The sequence below is a fragment of the Sorex fumeus genome, unplaced genomic scaffold (genome assembly GCF_029834395.1).
Source record: "Sorex fumeus unplaced genomic scaffold, SorFum_2.1 ptg000038l, whole genome shotgun sequence".
Taxonomy (NCBI): domain Eukaryota; kingdom Metazoa; phylum Chordata; class Mammalia; order Eulipotyphla; family Soricidae; genus Sorex; species Sorex fumeus.
The window spans coordinates 7,270,001-7,292,308 of record NW_026606095.1 but is presented as its reverse complement, the minus strand read 5'-3'; positions in this window follow the sequence as shown (position 1 = coordinate 7,292,308).

Below are 22,308 nucleotides of genomic sequence, written 5' to 3'. Positions count from 1 at the left end.
ATTATCTATTCTCAGCACACATCTCCCATCCTGGGAAGATCCTCCCAACACCCTTTATTTGGTGCTCTCTTCTCTATCTGAGCTGCCTTTTCCCCTAGCGTGTGTGGCTGGCCTCCAAGCCATGGAGTAAACCTCCTGGTACTTAGGATATTTTTGTCTTTTTAATAAAAATAAATCAAAATATAATAATTTCATAATATATAAGTGCAAGTGCAGAATCTACAAAAGTTTCACCTAATTCATTAAAAAAATTTTTTTTATTGAATCACTGTGAGATACACAGTTACAAAGTTGTTCATGATTGAGTTTCAGTCATACAATGTTCCAACTCCTGTTCCTTCACCAGCGTACATTTCCCACCACCAATGTCCCCAGTTCCTCCCATTCCCCACCCAGCCTCTACAGCTTGCCTCTATGCTCTATGGCAGGCATTTTTCTTCTCTCTTTCTCTTTCCCTCTCTCTCTTTAAGGTACTGTGGGTTGCTATACTGTTACTGAAAGGGTATCACATATATCACTTTACCTCTTTTCAGCACTCGGTTCTTGTCTAGAGTGATCATTTCCAACTATCATTGTCATAGTGGTCCTGTCTCTGTCCTAACCCTCCGCCCCCCCCACTTTGTTAATCCATTTTCTATTTTTTATTTTATTTTTATTAGTGAAACACCATGAGGTACAGTTATAGACTTACAAATTTTTGTGCTTGGGTTTCAGTTATACAATGATCAAGTACCCATCCCTCCACCAGTGCCCATCCTCCACCACCACGGGTCCCAGCATCCCTCCCACCCCCCGCTCCCCCATCCCACCCTGCCTCTGTGGCAGGGCATTCCCTTTTGTTCTCTCTCTCTTTTTGGGTCCTGTGGTTTGCAAGAGAGGCATTGAGTGGCAATCGTGTTTGGTCTCTAGTCTATTTTCAGCATGCTTCTCCCATCCTGGGAGGATCCTCCCAACACCCATTATTTGGTGCTCCCTTATCTATCTGAGTTTCCTTTTCCCCTAGCAAATGTGGTTGGCCGCCAAGTCATGGAGCAAAATTACTGGTACTAATCTCGGCCACTCCTGGGTGTTAGTCTCCCATTTTGTTACTTTATGTTCCCCAGATGAATCCAATATTTCTGTGTCTATCCTGTTCTTTCTGACTCATTTCGCTTAACATGATACCTCTCGGAAAGACTGGCAAGCTACCGAGAGTATTCCGCCCGCACGGAAGAGCCTGGCAAGCTATCCGCTGTGTATTCGATATGCCAAAACCAGTAACTACAACTGGTCTCATTCACCTGACCCTGAAGGCTTCACCGACATGGCAGCACTGAGAAGGATGAGAAAGGAGAGGCCGACAAAATCTCAAGGCCGACCTAGGCTGCCACAACGAAGGAAGACAAAAATGATCGTCTGTACTTTCAATGCACGTACGCTAGCATCAGATGCATCCATCGAGGACCTGATGGTACAAGCGCGAATGATCAAGTACGACATCATTGGTCTGACCGAGACAAGAAGACACGAATCTCACCATGCCGTTTTCGACACTGGAGAAGAATTGTTCCTCGGAACATGCGATAAAAGAGGTGTTGGAGGCGTCGGTGTCCTTATCAACACAAACTTGGCCAAGAGCATTGATTCATTTGAATGCCTAACAACCCGAAAAGACCTCAAAGAGAGAAGAGCAGAAGTACTGGTAGATGCGGCAGAAGCCGGGAAAAGTATTCGTAACGCCCGCCTGTCCTTCGCCAACTATAAGACCAAGATGACTGCCCTCCGACGTCCTGATGGATCCATCACATCCTCCAGAACGGCAATGGAGAAGATTATCCATGACTTCTACTCAAATCTCTTCGATAGCCATGTCCACTTGCCGACATACCAAATTCCACAGGATGGGTATGTCGTTCCCAACGTTCTCCCTTCCGAAATCCGACACGCCATTTCGTCAGTAAAGAAGCAAACAGCACCCGGCCCAGACAAGGTCAGACCTGAACACCTGAAGAACCTGCCGTCAGTACTCATCAATACACTGGCTCGGCTCTTCACTCGCTACCTGTCTGAATGCAAGGTTCCATCTCAATGGAAAACCAGCAGGACCGTACTACTGTTCAAGAAGGGAGACATCCATGACATTGGCAACTATCGCCCGATCTGCCTATTGTCTGTCATCTACAAGTTGTTCACTCGAGTCATCCTGAATAGGATTGGCAGAACACTAGATGAAGGACAACCATGTGAGCAAGCAGGGTTCCGCAAAGGATTCAGCACCATCGACCATATCCACACGATAACCAAACTCATTGAGGTTTCTCGGGAGTTCAAGATGCCGCTCTGCTTAACGTTCATTGATTTAAAGAAGGCCTTTGATTCTGTTGAGACGGAAGCGGTCATTGAAGCCCTAGCCAATCAGGGCATTCAAGCCCAATACATCAGGATCCTCCGTGAGCTGTATTGCGGATTCACTACCAGGATCTCACCATTCTACAAAGAAGTGATCGTTGATGTCAAGAGAGGGGTGCGGCAGGGTGATACCATTTCACCAAAACTCTTCAGTGCCACCCTCGAGAACATCATGCGACGACTGGAATGGGAAGGAATGGGAGTGAAGATAGATGGTCGGCAACTACACCACCTCCGCTTTGCTGATGACATTGTTTTAATAACACCAAACATCAGCCAAGCAGCACAAATGCTGGCCGACTTTGACCGTGAGTGTGGAAAGGTAGGACTACAGCTGAATCTTACGAAGACAATGTTTATGAGAAACAGCCTTGTTCCTGACGCCCCATTCGCTCTCAATGGAACGACCATCTCCGAATGCAACAGCTATGTCTACCTAGGTCGAGAGGTCAACATGACAAATGACCTGGCACCCGAGCTGCGCAGGAGGAAGAGAGCGGCTTGGAACGCCTTCAAGAACGTCGAAGAAATAGCTAAGAGGACGAAGAACCTCCGGCTCCGGGCACATCTCTTTGATTCCACTGTTCTTCCTGCATTAACATATGCCTCAGAGACCTGGGCCCTACGCAAACAAGATGAGAACGCCATTCAGGTCTCCCAAAGAAGAATAGAAAGAGCTATGCTTGGAATATCACGTTTCACTCAAATGAGAGAACGAATCCGGAGTTCTGACATCCGTCGACGATCAAGGATCAGGGACGCTGTCTCATTTGCCAAGGTGTCAAAAATCAGATGGGCTGGTCACGTAATGAGATTTAAAGACGACCGTTGGACTAGAGCTGTTACTGATTGGATTCCACGGGATGTCAAGAGACCGCGTGGCCGCCCACCTACCAGATGGTCAGACTTCTTTGTCAAGGTCATGAACGATCGGTTTGAGGCCCTCCATGTTCCCGGAGCGAAGAGATGCCATTGGGCTACACTAGCACGCGACAGGGACAAATGGAGACGTTACTGGCGCCCGCTCGAGCAAATCGACGACTAACGGGAAGTTAAGTGATTAAGTGATTAAGTGATACTTTCCATGTAGTACCACTTGTATGTAAATTTCATGACTTCATCTTTTCTAACAGCTACATAGTACTCCATTGTGTAAATGTACCAGATTTTCTTTAACCAGTCATCTGTTCTTGGGCACTCAGGTTTTTTCCCAGATTATGGCTATTGTAAAGAGTGCTCCAATGAACAAACAAATGCAGATGTCACTTCGACTATACTTTTTTGCCTCTCTGGGATATATTCCCAGGAGTGGTATTGCTGGGTAAAATGGGAGATCAAATTCTAATTTTTTGAGAATCGTCCGTACTGTTTTCCAAAAGGGTTGGACCAGTCCGCATTCCCACCAGCAGTGAAGGAGGGTCGGTCCCTTTCTCACCACATCCGCGCCAGCATCGGTTGCTTTTGTTCTTTTGGATGTGGGCCAGTCTCTGTGGTGTGAAGTGATATCTCATTGTTGTTTTGATCTGTATCTCCCTGATGATTAGTGATGTAGAGCATTTTCTCTTGTGCCTTTTTGCCATTCGGATTTCTTCTCTGCAAAAGTTTCTGTTCATTTCCTCGCCCCATTTTTTGATGGGGTTGAGTTAACCCATTTTCTTAACTCAGTTCCAAGGCACCCAGTTTCAAACTTCCTGAATAATTCAATTCTCCTATTTTGTTTTAATAATTGTTATTCTCGGTTTCTGGCCCCTCTACCACTCCTTTGACTTGCCAAAGAGATATCCATTGGGAGAAAATGCTACAGCGAAAGCAGCCTTCTAGTGACAAATTATGAAATTATACATAGTCATTATGAGGTAACCTCCTATTTGTAACATATGTGAAGCCCTTACTGTATTTGGTCCCTGTGGTCGTGAAATCCTCCTTGCAGGCATTCATTATTTCTCTCTGAAATCAACTCTGGTTTCTCTTTAAAGCATTAATTTCCCCACTCCCTCAATCAATACTTATCAAATAGCTTCTGCGTGCAAGGCATTGTGCTAGCCATTGGAAGAATGAAGGTGAAAGAGAGAAAAAGGCATTCAATATCCTTCAGGCACCTGTGATTAAGAAAGGAAAACAAGGATCTACAACTTTATGAAGGCTTCTGTGTGTGATGGATATGGAAGCCATGGGGTCGGGGAGCAATTCAGAGCTGATTCGATTCAGCAATAGGAAAGATTGCTGATTATCGTTTGGAAGTTATTCTAAGGGAATGATCACTTAAAAACACTTAATCACTTAACTTCCCGTTAGTCGTCGATTTGCTCGAGCGGGCGCCAGTAACGTCTCCATTTGTCCCTGTCGCGTGCTAGTGTAGCCCAATGGCATCTGTTCGCTCCGGGAACATGAAGGGCCTCAAACCGATCATTCATGATCTTGACGAAGAAGTCTGACCATCTGATAGGTGGGCGGCCACGCGGTCTCTTGACATCCCGTGGAATCCAATCAGTAACAGCTCTAGTCCAACGGTCGTCTTTAAATCTCATTACATGACCAGCCCATCTGATTTTCGACACCTTGGCAAATGAGACAGCGTCCCTGATCCTTGATCGTCGACGGATGTCAGAACTCCGGATTCGTTCTCTCATTTGAGTGAAACGTGATATTCCAAGCAGAGCTCTTTCTATTCTTTGGGAGACCTGAATAGCGTTCTCATCTTTTTTGCATAGGGCCCAGGTCTCTGAGGCATATGTTAATGCAGGAAGAACAGTGGAATCAAAAAGATGTGCCCAGAGCCGGAGGTTCTTCGTCCTCTTAGCTATTTCTTTGACGTTCTTGAAGGCGTTCCAAGCCGCTCTCTTCCTCCTGCGCAGCTCGGGTGCCAGGTCATTTGTCATGTTGACCTCTCGACCTAGGTACACATAGCTGTTGCATTCGGAGATGTTCGTTCCATTGAGAGCAAATGGAGCGTCAGGAACAAGGCTGTTTCTCATAAACATTGTCTTCGTAAGATTCAGCTGTAGTCCTACCTTTCCACACTCACGGTCAAAGTCAGCCAGCATTTGTGCCGCTTGGCTGATGTTTAGTGTTATTAAAACAATGTCATCAGCAAAGCGGAGGTGGTGTAGTTGCCGACCATCTATCCTCACTCCCATTCCTTCCCATTCCAGTCGTCGCATGATGTTCTCGAGGGTGGCACTGAAGAGTTTCGGTGAAATGGTATCACCCTGCCGCACCCCTCTCTTGACATCAATGATCACTTCTTTGTAGAATGGTGAGATCCTGGTAGTGAATCCACAATACAGCTCACGGAGGATCCTGATGTATTGGGCTTGAATGCCCTGATTGGCTAGGGCTTCAATGACCGCTTCCATCTCAACAGAATCAAAGGCCTTCTTTAAATCAATGAACGTTAAGCAGAGCGGCATCTTGAACTCCCGAGAAACCTCAATGAGCTTGGTTATCGTGTGGATATGGTCGATGGTGCTGAATCCTTTGCGGAACCCGGCTTGCTCGCCTGGTTGTCCTTCATCTAGTGTTCTGCCAATCCTATTCAGGATGACTCGAGTGAACAACTTGTAGATGACAGACAATAGGCAGATCGGGCGATAGTTGCCAATGTCATGGATGTCTCCCTTCTTGAACAGTAGTACGGTCCTGCTGGTTTTCCATTGGGACGGAACCTTGCATTCAGACAGGTAGCGAGTGAAGAGCCGAGCCAGTGTATTGATGAGTACTGATGGCAAGTTCTTCAGGTATTCAGGTCTGACCTTGTCTGTGCCGGGTGCTGTTTGTTTCTTCACTGAAGAAATGGCGTGTCGGATTTCGGAAGGGAATGATGGTAGAGAAAATTCTAGGAATAACATGAAGTGAGCGTTAGAGCTGGAAAAGTCTAGGGATAGTACTACTGAGGTTAAGATTCCTTTAATTGGAAGAGATTTTGGGAGATTTTGTACCAGAGACCTATGTACCGTGGTAGGCAAAGATGCTGCTTCCTTGAGGCAGTACTGCTGAGTTTTGAAGGGGGCAGGAACCTTTGGGGTATTATATGCCTGCAAGCTTATTTTGCCTGTGCACACCACACCCACCTAGCTATCAAAGAACTGTACAGGAGCATTAATGCCAAGTTCTCACAAGCCCTCTCAGTGCCTCTAGAATCTTCTGCCTTCCAAGGTAATTTTGCTCATTACTTCCTTTGGTCAACGGAAAGCATTCTAAACCTTGGATTTCCTAGTTAACTTCTGAACACCAGTATGATCCAATATACTTCTGAAATATAAAAAGTCCAGGGTATTACACTGGAATTTTTACTTATACTGAAAGTGGACACACTTACTCTGCAGCATTGAATAGAGCATTTTATTTTTCTGCCACTGTTTGGGCAAATCTTGGGAAAATAGCAGACAGACATGATTCAAAAAAATAGATTATTGAAAGAGTTCTTAAAAAACATATATATATATATTATTGAATCACCGTGAGAAACAGTTACAAAGCTTTCCTCCTTGAGTTTCAGTCACACAATGATCGGACACTCAATCCTCCACCAGTGCACATTTTCCACCACCAATATCCCCAGTATCTCCCAGTCCCTTCCCCCTGCCTTTATGACAACCTCCCTCTCTTTTTAAGTATTGCTTGAAAAAAAATATTTAAAAGAAGGCTTTGTATAACTTTTTTCTCAAATGTAAGTCTCTTATGAGACATTTTCTCAGATGCAGGAGAAACACCAAATCCTTAGAGTGTTCAACAGTCTTAAAAGTGAAAAACATTTGAATTTCAGTTTGAAGCATAGAAGATTCTTCATACAACTCTTAACTGATGCAGTACTGGAAACATAAAAAATAATATAGGCAAATGCTAGAAATGGTACTAAAATATTTAATTCTCTCCAATATTTTCATGTGTAAGTTTCTGGACACACTGAGTTGAAATATATGGCTTAAACTTTGCCCCAATAGGGCAATAACTGACTGAACTATGAGAATTTCAGTCTGGAAGAAGAGTTCTGATTTTGATTTGTAGTAAAACGAGTCTCCCTACAGATGGAAACCTTAAGAGACCTTTAGCAGGAGATGCAGTTTCCTGCTGAGGAAGAATCCAGAAGAATAAAGGAGTTGGAGAGAATATCAAAAAACTGATTATTTGGGTTTCCTTTTCCTGTCTCAACAAAGATAAATGATAGATGAAATGTGTAGGTGAAATGTTTTGATGTCTCAGGAAGCAAAGGAGTAGAAAAACAAATTCAAGTTGCCACAGATAATTTCACCATTATTCATAAGGTTTAACCCAGGTAAAGAAGTTTAGGGGGAAATTTGATACTGTTCTCTTTAAGTGGGAAGTACACACTCATCAACCAAATAAAAGAGCTAAGTGAGCTTTGATTTTATGGCTAAAATCTCTGTTTACTTATTATTTATCAGCTCCCCTCTGAAATTAAGGATAAGTGGGTAGATGGTTTATAGGGAAATTTGGTGAGTATAGAGCCATAAATAATAAATCAACATTACTGTTCAGATTCAAATCCTCTAATCCTTTTCACTTCTTTATTAAATTTTTCTTAAGAATGTTTCTATCTCCCAGGAAGATAGAAATTCCTAAATTACTGTGCATTGTAGGAAGGAGTGTGTGTGTGTGTGTGTGTGTGTGTGTGTGTGTGTGTGTGTGTATACACTTGCCAGCCAAACTGACATTTGGTAGGTTATCAAAATAGACTCATTTGTCACGCGATTCAGATCGAATATTTGAAACTGGCAGAAAGAAAGTTAGGTTTTAGTTAAGTTTTAGTAATAATAAGTTGAAACATTTAAAGCTCAAATGATAATACACTTAAATATATGCTTTCTGAATACATATTAGGTTTATACACATTTAAGTTTTTTTTTTTTATAAGAACACCTGTAAAGTTTATTTGTGTTTTTCTTTACACTGTATCTTGGTGTTGTTGTATTTGGGTTCATTTGCTTTGACACTCTGATCTAGAAACTAGATCAGTACACCAGTCTTCATTCTCAGGCGAGGGAAGTTCCTTTCTCAAGCCTTTTTCCCCCTTCCTCTTTTTCCTCCTCATGGGAATTCCTATGATGTGAAAATTGTACTTGTCCCTCTTGTGGTTGTCCATCAAATATTGTAAATGTTCTTCGTCCTTTTGTACTGTCTTGTCTATTACATTTCTATTGATGATACTGTGTGTCTTGTCCTCAAGGTCACTAATTTTATTTTTGGCCTCTTTCATTTTTCTGCTATATTGTGATGTGTGTGTGTGTGTGTGTGTGTGTGTGTGTCTGTGTGTGTCTGTGTGTGCCCCACACCTGGCAGTGCTCAGGGCTTGTTCCTGACTCTGTGCACAGAGTTCACTCTTGGGAGTGCTCAGGGGATTTTTATGTGGTGTTTAGGATTCAGTCAGTGGTGTGCAAGTCAGGCTACCTTACCTGCTGTACTATCTCCCTGACCTGTTGCTACTATATTCCTTAGCTCTCTTAATTCTGTTTCAATAATTTTACCCCCCCCCCCCCATCATTTTGTCTTTGAGTTTATTGAATCTCTCTTCCAATGATTTCCTCAGTCTAGTGAACATTAAGAAAATTGTTACTCTGCTGTCATCTTCAGGCACTTGAGAAGTTCTGATGCACTTGAGGACTTTGCTGTGCTTCTATGGCTGCTTGAAGATGCTTTATTTTTTTCATTGTCCCTGGTACTTTGTGGGACCTAAGGGTACAACTTTGAGTTTCACATGTTCTAAGCAGCTGTTCATTGCTCCCGTTTGCTAGTGCTTATCACCCCACTGACTTCTGACTGCCACAAGTGCCTTAGGAGGATTTTTTAAGGGTTTGCAAGATTAATTTGGGGCTTGCGGGAATGGAGCAATAGCACAGTGGGTAGGGTGTTTGCCATGCACACAGACAACTGGACTGACCCAGTGCAATTCCTCCGCCCCTCTCGGAGAGCCTGGCGAGCTACTGAGAGTATCTTGCCCACACGGCAAAGTGTGGCAAGCTACTGTGACATATTCGGTATGCCAAACACAGTAACAACAAGCCTTGCAACGGAGACGTTACTGGGCCCGCTTGAGCAAATTGATGAACAATGGGAGGACCGTGACAGACAGTGACAGTGGCTCTGATTTATGTGCACCTTCAACAGGGAATCTGTATACTCATGTCTGGTAACTGCTCTAGGAACAGGGATTAGCTGACTTGCTCTCTGTTCCAGAGTGCACAGTTGCTGGTGTCAGTAACTGGTGTGGTACCACAGTCTGACTGGACAGTGATCTGGAATTGGGTGACATGTTCAGCTTACAAGGTGGGGTTTCGATGTAGCTGTTTTGGCTCAGGAATGACACCTTTCTCAACAATGCTCACTCCCAGTTCTGCTTTGGGGAGACAACTGCACTCTGTGTCATATCCCACCAGCTCCTGTCTCTTTCTGACAGGATGGGCACAGGCACGGAAGTGAATCTGTTTGAGTCTTTTGTGCTACTTCCTTTCTGACTTAGGCTAGAGATTAAGTCTGGAGTACCCGCTTTGGAGGAACAACCAGTTTCTTGACAACCAGTTGAAGCTTCTAGATTGGAGGGTGTTGCTGAGGCTCGAGCTTGTCAGGGCAGGGCTGAGGCTGCGATTCTATGAGGGAAAGAGATGGTGCCGTGACTTCCAGCTGAGAGTTGGAGCTGGGACCCTGCTGGATAGTGCTCACATCCAGGATGGCTGGTCTTAGCCTGGGACAGGTATAACCTTACCTGCCTTTGTTGTGCTGGAAAGTCCTGAAACTCGCAGGTCTTAAGACTCAATGAAGAAATGGACTCTGTGGAAAGCCTCATTGCTTGGCAGGAATCTGCCTGGGTGTGTGTGTGGGGGGGGCGGGAGGTGGCCCAGGGCTTCTTGCTGCATTAGCCTGTAGGGGCAGAGTTGAGGCAGCAGCCCAGATGGGCATGGCTGACCTCAGGAAAGGTGGTTTCCTTCTGGTGCCAGTAGCAGCAGCACTCATTTCTGGGGCCCCCACCCAAATCTGTTTTCACCAAGCACTGGTATAAAACTGATGCTCTGTAAATTCCTGGCACTTAGCTCCTTCACACCGTAGGTTGGACTTTTCTGGCACACAAGTACCAGACGTGTCTTTCTGATTCTGCTTCTCTTCCCCCACCCAGGAGACATGATCCTTAGCTCTGAATGTTCATAGCTCTGCCACCCATGATAGTTAAGTATCCTGAAATGATGGCAGTTTTCTCCAGTGAATTTTCTCCGCAAGGCTCCTTTTGTGATGCTGTGCTTGGTTTCATTTCTATGCATTCTTTATGTTGGTGCCACAGGACTTCTCACAGAACCATGGCTTTTCAGCCATGTTGGCCATCCCGTTCCTCCCTCTTTCCCTCATTTAAAAATTCTTGGTAGCCACCAGGAAAAACAAACTCCAGGAAATTCACTTATAAATGACTGAACATGGAGAGTAAAATGCGTCAGAAGGAGAGGGGCAGATATAGAATGACTGCACTCATTTGTAGGATATTTAAAAAGCCTAGTATGAGACTAATACCCAAGGAGAGTAGAAACAAGGGTCAGGAGGACTGATTCATGGTTAGAAGTTAAGATCGAGAAGGGTCCAGTATGACAATGTTAGTGGATATGACAATGATAGTGGATATGACAATGATAGTGGATAATAATAGTTGGAAATGATCACTCTAGTCAAGATCTGAGAGCTGAAAGTAGATACAGGGATATACACGATAACATTTCAGTACTTATATTGCAAGCCATAATTCCAAAAAGGAGAGAGAGAGAGAAAGAGAGAGAGGATAGGAGAGAGAGAGAGAGAGAGAGAGAGAGAGAGAGAGAGAGAGAGAGAGAGAGAGGTGCATGCCATAGAGGCAGGCTGCGGGTGGGAGGTGACAGAAGGGAAACTGGGGACATTGGTGGTGAAAAAATGTACACTGGTGATGAAAGGATGGGTATTGGAATATTGCATGAGCGAAACCCAATCATGAATAACTTTGTTTCTCATAGTGTTTCAATTTAAAAAAAAAAGAAAAAAATTCTTACTAATTGTTTTTCAAGTTTATCTTTAAAAAATTAGCTGTTGGACCCAATAGGGGAGAGAGAACAAAAGGGAATGCCCTGCCACAGAGGAAGGGTGGGATGGGGGGGATGGGGGTGGGAGGGATACTGGGATCTGTGGTGGTGGGAAATGGGCACTGGTGGAGGAATGGGTATTTGATCATTGTATAATTGAAACCCATCAACGGCCAAGACCCAGAGACTATAAAACCCAGATCCTGGAAGCCTGCGGCCGCATTTGTGGCCACACGACATCTTATTATCTCATTTTTACTTTGGACAAACTGACAGGCTACCAAATGTAACCTGCCCACACGACAGAGTCTGGCAAACTCCCCGTGGCATAACCGATATGCCAAATACCAGCAACAGTGATGGGTCTCATTCTCCTAACCCTGAAAGAGCCTTGAATCTCTGGGCTAGGATGAAGGAGACGTTACTGGGGCCTGCTCAAGGCAATCGACGAACAACAGGACGGTCATGATCGTGATAATTGAAACCCAAGCACAAAAATTTATAAGTCTACCACTGAACTTCATGGTGTCTCACTAATAAAAATGTAAAAAAAAAGAAAAGGATAAAAAAACGCTGTTGGGATGAGAGAGATAGAACAGCGGGCAGGACACTTTACGAGTCACCCTCTTGCTAGTCTCCGATTTGCTTTACAGTGCTTTAGTTGCATGGGCAGGCTCAAAGCTTTCTAGAAGTCTGGAAGTAGCAAATCAGCACCCAGTAATCTCCCTTTATAGCACTGCAGAATGTTGTGCAAAGTAAATATAATTTTTCCAAAGTAGTCTTATTTGACTTCTTTTCTTCCAACTCAACATGAGCTTTTGTTGTGAAAGCTAAAACAAACAAACAAAAAGCCAGCTGCTCTGAGTATTCTTTATAAGCCTCAGAATGTGAAGCGGTAAAGAAATTGAACGTTCAGATTCTGGTTTCACAATCGTTAGTTTTCTCATCTACCAAGTAAGCCAAAACATATACCAGGATATTTGATGCTTCAAATTGATGTTGTAGATGTATAAGCACAACATGCTTGGTGCTGGAACTGGTTAATATGTGTGGCAGTTTCTTTTTCTGTCTCAGTTGTACAAAACTTAGGGAGAAATTAGGTATAAAACACCCTGGGGAGAGTAACACAATGTTTATAAGAATCATACTTCTCCATTTCTTAGTTTGGAAGGGTGTTGTGACTCTAGCCTAGTAGTATGCTCCACTTTTTAAAAAAAATTTTATTAGTGAGACACCATGAGGTACAGTTGTAGACTTACAAATTTTTGTGCTTGACTTTCAATTATACAATGATCAAATACCCATCCCTCCACCAGTGCCCATTTCCCACCACCACGGGTCCCAGCATCCCTCCCCCCGCATCCTCCCCCGCATCCCACCCTGCCTCTGTGGCAGGGCATTTCCTTTTGTTCTCTCTCTCCTTTTGGGTGTTGATTGAACTGGGCTCATTGTACTGTTTCAGCAAATCTAAGGTTTAGAAAGTCATCTTATTCATTATCAGAAGACTAAATCGTTGTTGTCTTGCTTAATTTAAATCTTCTTTAAATTTTGGCAATCACTTCTCAATATCAAATGATAGCAGTATACCCCTGGAAGGAATCTTCAAAAAAGACAAACCTCTAAAATCAGCCATCTTGTACTTTGAAGATGTCCTTTGTCCACTGAGAGAATGAAGTGAGGTGCTTCTCATTTCAGGAAGTGACAGAGAGAGCTATCTGAATTTAGGGAGGAAAACAGCAATGGATTCCAGGCAAGAAAAAGCAGCAGTGACCTTGTATCTACAATGGACTGATGTTTGAACCGCTAAGACCAGGCTGGGTCTTGTTATTATGGGGATGCCCATGTAAAGAAAAGCTGAATGCTCAGATCTACAGCTCTGAGAATCCAGGATGATCTGGTTCAAAGGTTATCTTGAGAAGAATCAACTTCCCATAAAGATTAAGGGTAACCTCTCCAAGGATTTGGGTCATCATTGCACGAGGGAAAGATGCAAGTCCAACACCCCCAAATGGTGAAAAGTAGCAGTAAGGTGGGCCCTAACTCAACCTCTCTCCTAGACCTTTTGGATTCCCTAAAAAAAGTGATAAGGACAAGGTTAAGAATTTCTGCATATTTCACCTTGCGGGCCTCAAGAAAGATTTATTTGGGGGAAAATAAAAATATGTGGTCTTAATTTTACCTTAACTGTGTGGAAAAATTAGTTTCAGTTATGAGACTCCACATTACCGTTTGCTTCATTATTCCTTTTGCCCCACATTTCAAGTAAAGTGTTTTTCCTTTTGGTCAGTGTTCTTTTTATTTTCTGTAAAAATAATTATAGAATGGCCTGTTTGGCAGAAAGATCAAATTGGTGAAACGGGATATGTTATTATTGTCGCTCATTACTTGTCTTTTAATAGTGTGGTCAAAGGTTATGACTTGCTCTCAGCTTTTGCTGGGAAATTATCCTCTGGATGATGTGAGAGGCTTTCTCCACGCGTTCCCCAACACCCAATAACACCCGTGTTCAAATGACTCAAAGGAAATGAATTTGATCTTCACATAGAGACCGTAAGATACTGCTAATATGTCTTCTATTAAGCTGCATATTTCACTGACTTATAGCACCTATTTGCAGTACTATCATTAAATCTACCAAATCTCATGGGAGAGTTGTATCTGAAACACTGAGAAGAGGATTTCTGTGGGTGAATAAACTATGAGGCTACAAGTAATGTTGACTGACATTAGGAAAAAGAATACTTCCACACAAATAAGACAGCAATTGCAAGTATAGCAGTGTAGGGCTAAGCTGTGCTGTTGAGATGATAATGAATGATTCCGTGTTTCGGCTGTCTCTAAAACGGAAGCATTTCCGAAGCCGTGATTTAGTGTTTGGTTCCAGAAGAAAAATTTCTAAAGGTAGTTTCACTTTTTAAGTACAAAGTGTTCAAACAAAAGCAGCTTGCTCTGTGTGTTGTGCTGAACCAGCTGTGCTTGCTGAGAGGAGGGTAGATTTGAGACTTGAACTTGACTCTTAAGACCAGGAATAATGAGTGCCCTAATTAATTCAGGTTTAGAAATAGGATCCCTCCCTCCCTCCCTCCCTCCCTCCCTCCCTTCCTCTTCCTCCTTCTCTTTCTTCCTTTCCCTCCCTTCCTTCTTTCCTCCCTTCCTCCCTTCCTCCTTTTATCTCCCTCCCTTTCTCTTCCTCCCTCCCTTCCCCCTTTCTCTTCCTTCCTTTGAAAACTTTACTTTTAGAATTTTTTTTTATAGCACAGCGGTAGGGCGTTTGCCTTGCACACAGCCAACATGGCCGACCCGAGTTCGATTCCTCCGCCCCTCTTGGAGAGCCCGGCAACCTACCGAGAGTATCTCGCCCGCACAGCAGAGCCTGGCAAGCTCCCCGTGACGTATTCAATATGCCAGACACAGTAACAACAAAGTCTCCAATCGAGACATTACTGGGCCCGCTCGAGCAAATCGATGATCAACGGGAGGGCCTTTACTATGAGAATAGAAAAACACAATACTATTGTACTGCCAGCCTTTTATTCTTGTAATGACTCTTAGAGAGAGTTTAATTCTGATTTCTATCTCAAAAATGAGGAAATTGAGGCTTAACAATTAGTGTAATTTACTTTAACTGACTGACCTAGTAAGAGGCAAAGGTAAAGGCAGACTAAAACCCAACTGTGCCTCAATCCAAATTTCTTCTAGTTTCTGTTTTTTCTTTTTTTTTTTTTTTGCCAGAGTTGGAAATAGTCAGAGGATGTTCTGGGTTGGGTGCTGGAGTTTACCCCTTGTAGTGCTCAGGGGACCACATTGTGCAAGGAGTAAACTCAGGCCTCCTTAATGCAAAGCCTGTTTTCTCATCTTTTGAGCTGTTTCCCAGATTCTTCTTTTTGAAGAGGCAGCGGGGGTGGGGTGGACTGGGGGCAAGGTGGGGGGTGGTGTAGACCACACTCAATGATCTTCAGGGCTTTCTCCTGCTCAATGCTCAGGAATTACTCCTGGTAGTGTTCAGTGTACCTTATATGGTGCCGGAAACCAAATCTTGGTGACCATGTGCCTTACCAGCTATACTATCTTACTTACTCCGGTCTCTCTTTTTTTTAAATTTTTATTTTTTTTGTTTTTAAATTTTTAAATCAATTTTTTTAAGTCACTCCTCTAAGAGATTAACTCAAGGACAAAATCTCATCTGAGGGTTCAGCACTCCAGATTACTAGGAGATCCTCTCAAGGGGAAGGATTCTATCCAGGGTATATTGCTTTATCTTTTCCTCAGTTAGTAATCCATTTAAACAATCATAGTAAATTTACTTCTTAAACTATTTCTAGTCATTTTGTATAACACAGTAAGAGATATATTACGTTTAAAGGTTGGCTCTTCCTGAGGACATCTCGCTATATATTCCAGATCACATCCTCAGGCCAGGTTAGTCTTTCCTAACCCCAGCAGGACCCTTATTCAGTTACTTCTTTTTGGGTCATGACAGAGTTTATTCCATGACCATGCTCTTAACTCATTATACTTATGATGCTTAGCTTGTCTCCTTTAGATGCCAGGGTAGCTTACAGCTTGCTTTGGGTCCATCCAGTACCTTTTTCAGAACCCTGCTCTTAGAGTGCTAGGAAATAAGGACAACTGAGGCTTAAGTCAAGTAAATATGGATGCCCAGGAGTAAATATTACTTTGGAGTCAATTAACTCCCATATTACAAAGCATAGCACAAACTGTCTTCCTGTGACTATACAAAAAGGACATTGCTAAATAAACCATGCAAATCGCAAAATCACAACCATCCTGTTGTTCGTCGATTGCTTCGAGCAGGCCCCAGTAACGTCTCCTTCGTCTTAGCCCTGAGATTTTTTTAAAAAGTGCCATATTCAAGGCTCTTTCAGAGTTAGGAGAATGAGACCCTTCATTGTTACTGGTATTTGGCATATTGGGTACGCCACAGAGAGTTTGCCAGACTCTGCCGTGTGGGCAGGTTACATTTGGTAGCCTGCCAGTTTGTCAAAGTAGGAATGAGATGATAAGATGTCGCGCGGCCGCATTTGCGGTCACGGGCTTCCGGGAACTGGGTTTTATAGTCTCTGCGTCTTGGCCATTGATGGGATTACACGGCGTCAGGGGGCCAGTTGGTGGGTGTGACCCCCGCCTACTGGAATTTGGAGGATCTGGGTGGAGGATGCTCAGCCCCGATCCGAGTAGGCTTGGAGATCTCGGCCCCGGGACCCATGTGGCTTTGTTCCTCTGCCGGTACCTTCATGTATGTGGAGAGTGGTCTCAGCATGGTGGTGGCTGGTTCTGGAGGTCTTTGGCTGCCGGAGCCCTGATTGGGGAGGGGAGGAAAACTCAACCTGCTCCCCTCCAAAGGACCCCGGCGAGGGCAGGAGACTCTGCGCTGTTCTCTTCCGGGAGCTGGGTTTAAACCATGCAAATGACATAAAAGAAAGAGAAAAGCAATATAAGATTATTATTGCTTTATGGAATTGGGTGTGCCTCGGAGACACTGTTGTGGGAGTAACACTGTAACACTGTCTTTCTGTTGTTCATTGATTGCCTCGAGCAGGCCCCAGTAACGTCTCCTTTGTCCTAGCCCTGAGATTTTAAATAGTGCCATATTCGAGGCTCTTTCAGGGTCAGGAGAATGAGACCCATCATTGTTATTGGTTTTTGGCATATTGAATACGCCATGGGGAGTTTGCCAGACTCTGCTGTGTGGGCAAGATACTTTTGGTAGCCTGCCAGATTCTCCAGAGTAAGAACTAGATGATAAGATGTAGCGCTGCTGTGAATGCAGCCGCGTGTTTCAGGAGCAGGATTTTATAGTCTCTGGGTCTTGGCCGTTGATGGGATTACACGGATGCTGGGGCAGTTGGTGGGTGTAATGCCTACATACTGGAAGATGGGTAATCTGGGTGGAGTAACTCAATAAATCTTAAGCTCCCTGAGGGAGGAGAAAGGAAAACCCAATGTTATCCAACATTGAATAATATTTACTCCTGGGCATCAGTCATATTTACTGACTTAAGCCTCAGTTGACCTTAGTTCCTAACATCCCAAAGGAGGATCCCAGTGAGAGACTTGGATGGTCCTAGGGCAAGCTATAAGATACCCCAGCATAAAAAGGGACAGGCTAAGTGCCATGATACTGGACACTTGACATCCCGTTACTCATCAATTTGTTCGAGCAGGCACTAGTAGTAATGTCTCCATTTGTCCCTGTTGCGTGCTGGTGTAGCCCAATGGCATCTGCTCACTCTAGGAGTATGAAGAGCCTCGAACTGTTTGTTCAGGGTCTTAACAAAGAAGTCTGACCATCTCGTAGGTGGGCAGCCATGCAATCTTTTGATGTTGCATGGAATCCAGTCTGTAACGGCTCTAATCCAGTGGTCGTCTTGAAATCGCATTACGTGTCCAGCCCATCTGATTGTCTACACCTTGGCAAATGAAACAGCATTCCTGTTTCTCGATCATGTATGGAGGTCAGAACTCTGAATTCCTTCTCTCACTTGAGTGAAGTGTGATACTTCAAGCATAACTCTTTCAATTCCTTTTTGGGAGACCCAAATTGCATTCTCATCCTGTTTTCATAGGGCCCAGGTTTCTGAGGCATATGTTAGTGCAAGGAGAATGGTGGAGTCGAAGAGATGTGCCTGAATCCATAGTTTCTTCATCTTCTTAGCTATTTCTTTGAAGCTCTTGAAGGCATTCCACGCCGTTCTCTTCCTTCTGCACAGCTCAGATGGCAGGTCGTTTGTCATGTCAAGTTCTCAACCTAGGTACACATAACTGTTGCATTCAGATATGTTTGTTCCGTTGAGAGCAAATGGAATGTCAGGAATAAGTCCGTTTTTCATGAACATTATCTTTGTGAGATTCAGCTGCAGTACAACCTTTCCACACTCATGGTCGAAGTTGGCCAGTATTTGTGCCACTTGACTAATGTTTGGTGTTATTAGAATGATGTCATCAGTGAAGCAGAGGTGGTTTTGTTACCGGCTGTCTATCTTCACTCCCATTCCTTCCCATTCCAGTTGTGGCATGACGTTTTTGAGGGTGGCGCTGAAGAGTTTTGGTGAAATGGTGTCGCCCTGCTGAACCCCTCTCTTTATGGCAATGATCTCTTCCTTGTAGAATGGTGAGATCCTGGTAGTGAATCCATAATACAGCTTATGGAGGATCCTGATGTATTGGCTAGGGCTTCGATGACCGCTTCAGTCTCAACAGAATTAAAGGCCTTCTTTAAATCATGAATGTTAAACAGAGAGGCATCTTGAACTCCCAAGAAACCTCAGTGAGCTTGATTATCATGTAGATATGGTCAATCATGCTGAATCCTTGTCGGAACCTGGCTTGTTTGCATGGTTGTTCTTCATCTAGCATTTCTGCAAATCCTATTCAGGGTAACTTGAATGAACAGCTTGTAGACGACAGACAACAGGCAGATCGGGAGATAGTTGCCAATGTTGTAGATGTCTCCCTTCTTGTGCAGTAGAATGGTCCTGCTGGCTTTCCATTGGGATGGAAACTTGCATTCAGACAGGTAACATGTGAAGAGCTGAGCCAGTGTATTGATGAGTACTGACAGCAAATTCTTCAGGTGTTCAGGTCTGACCTTGTCTGGGTCTGGTGCTGTTCTCTTCTTTACCGACAAAATGGCATGTCAGATTGTGGAAAGGAGAATGTTAAGAATGACATATCCATCCTGCGGAATTTGGTATGTGGGCAGGTGGATGTGGTATTGAAGAGATCCAAGTAGAAGTCATGGATAATCTTCTCCTTTGCCCTTCTGGAAGATGTGAAAGATCTATCAGGACTTCAGAGGGAAAGTCATCTTGGTCTTGTAATTGGCGAAGGACAGGCAGGCGTTGTGAATGCTTTTCCTGGCTTTTGCCATATCGACCAGCACTGCTCCTTCACTCTCCTTGAGGTGCTATAAGAAATATAATAAATTGAGAGCATGGAACAAACTCTGTCGTGTCCCCAAAAGAAATAACTGAATAAGGATCCTGCTAGGGTTAGGAAAAACTAAACTGGCCTGAGGACTGAAGTCTGGAATACATAGTGAGATGTCCCCAGGAAGAGCCAACCTTAAAGCTTAATATATCGCTTATTGTGTTCATATAAAATGACTAGAACTTTTACCACGATTGTTTAAATGGATTACTAGCTAAGGAAAAGACAAAGCAATCTGAACTTAGATGGAATTCTGCCCATTGAAGGATCTCCTAGCAGTAATTTAGAGTGCTGAGCCCTTAGATGAATTTTTTTCCCTTGAGCAAATACCCTAGAAGAACTTGCCTTGAAGCAAGGGCTTTACATCTGTTCATTGTTTTGATAATGTTTAATCACCTATGTGTAATTGCTATCCCCCACCCTTTATGGTTTGTATATAACTAACTCTGTGAGACTTGAATAAAAGGTCACTGACTACCAACCAGCCTCATGGCCCCCCTCTCTTTGTTCCTTCATTCATCCTTTGTGGGCTGGGAGGGGTTCGGTGATTCAGCCTCCAAAACACCAAGGGGACCCTTAGGCCTCTGTGGGCCAGTGATCACCCTGGGATAGCCAAACCAGATGGTCCCCTGAGCACTTCCATGAGTAATTTTGAGTGCAGAGCCAAGAGTAACCCTTGAGCATTGCTGGCCGTCACCCAAAATGCAAAAATAAATAAAAAATAAAAAAATGATAGACTAATATATAGATTTGACTTTTACACTCTTCCAAATTAAACTCTGTTTTTCATGATAATTTTCAGATTCAATGGGAAACTAGATGTGGGCGACGACTCTGGAGAACTATAAAATTAGTTCAGTTGAATGAAACCACAAAAAGAGTATGAATGTTTCCAGGATGCCTGAGGAGAATACACTTCTTTAGTCAGTAAAGGGTTTTTTTGTATATATTTTTGCATCACACCCAGCTATACTCAGGTCTTATTCCTTGCTCTAAACTCAAGGATCACTCCTGGAAGACCCAAGGGACCATATGTGGTACTGGGAATTGAACCCAGGATGGATACACACAAGGCAAGAGCCATGCTCACTATTACTCACTATTATTCTGGCCTCTTCAATAGTAGTTTGAAGATCATGAGAGGATGTTATCAACTGGTTGGCTTCTCTTTCTGGAATGACTGAATGTGTGCAAAGTCATTCTGATTCATATAAATAAACTTTGATCTTTCATAGAACTTCCTAATTTGTTTTACTTTTATCTAGATTACAGCTCATACAGTGGTATATATGCTCAATGGCCTAAATAAGGCATGGATTCAAAATATTTACACATTTTTACCCTCATACTTACCACAAACCGATTCTATTTCTTGTGGGATATGGTGTAGACATAAAGACTCCAGATTTAAAGTTCTGTTTCCTGAAATAATGTGTGAACACAGCCTTTACATTTCACATGCCCCCCTCACCAAACAAACAAAAAAAGGAAAAAAGAAAAGAAAACCTTAATTATTTTGTCTAAAAGTCAGAGGACCTTTGGTCACTAATTCCATTCCCTTTCACTCCTATATACTTGGAAGTAAATTTCTAGATAAAAATTTTTAACTCATTTTGTAATAGGGGTCTATCTCTCCATCCCTGGGACATGGATGTGACATCAGCAAGAGTGGCGCCGTCTGCACTGCAATCCGGTATCCGGTTACTGTCTTCCACCGTCCTTGCTTGTTTTCCACTAATTCAGTGTGTATCACTTGTGGGCGCATCATCAAGGTTCCTGAATGACTTATTCACATAGTGATCATTGTGCTCCACATCTGCAGTTTCTGACATCGGAGGTTTGGATCAGGGAATTGCACCGTAGCACTGTCCTCCCATTGTTCATCAATTTGCTCCAGTGAGCACCAGTAATGTCTCCATTGTGAGATTTGTTGTTACTGTTTTTGGCATGTGGAATACACTAAGGGGAGATTGCCAGGCTCTGCCCTGTGGGTGGGATACTCTTGGTAGCTTGCCAGGCTCTCCAAGAGGGACGGAGGAATCAAAACAAGGTTGGCCACGTGCAAAGCAAACGCCCTACCTGCTGTGTTATCTCTCCAGCCCCTAGAGCAGGGAATAGAAATTTATATTTCTCTCTTCTCTCTATTATTTTATAAGGGCCTCTCTGTGACACATATGGTCTTCACAACAACTCCTAGCAGTACTCAAGGGTCATGTAGTTCCAGGGACAAAACTTGGGACATTTTTTCCATTGAGTTATCTCCAGAGTCCAGAATTTGCATCTCTTGCTAGGTCTAAGGTGATGCTCATATTGGCGGCCTGAAAAATCCCACTCTTAGAACTCTAATTTTTTAATTTTTTGCATATTTGCATGAAGATTCAGAGTAAAATTTAAACCTGTAAATCAGATCATGCTATTTAAGTTCCATTTCGTTGTTTTTTTTCCTTTATTTTCACTTTACTTAAACACTATGGTTTAAAAAATTTTTCATGATGCATTTTTTGCAGGCACTCAATATTCCAACCCCAATCCCACAACCACGGTGACCTTCCCTCTACCATTGTCCTTATTTTCCCAATCACCTCTCAAGCCTGCCCCAATAGAAGGCCCAAAGTAATTTATTTTATATTGTTATCAATATATCAGTAAATAAATTGTTATCAATAAATGGTTAATAAGATAATCAAAAACTACCTCAGCAAAAGAAAATTTGTGAAAATTGTTATATCTCACGATGGGGATATTAAACCCTATCTGTAAGTTTACTTAAGCTGTTGTTGCTAGTTGAGTTGTGTTAATGTTTTTGTTATTGGAGCTTGGTTGGCTTCTACATTACATTCCTACAGAATGTTGTATGTTCCTACTGGAGTGTTAGTATTATAGAGTTTGACAATGTGGCTGCGCACTCCAGGAAATCCAG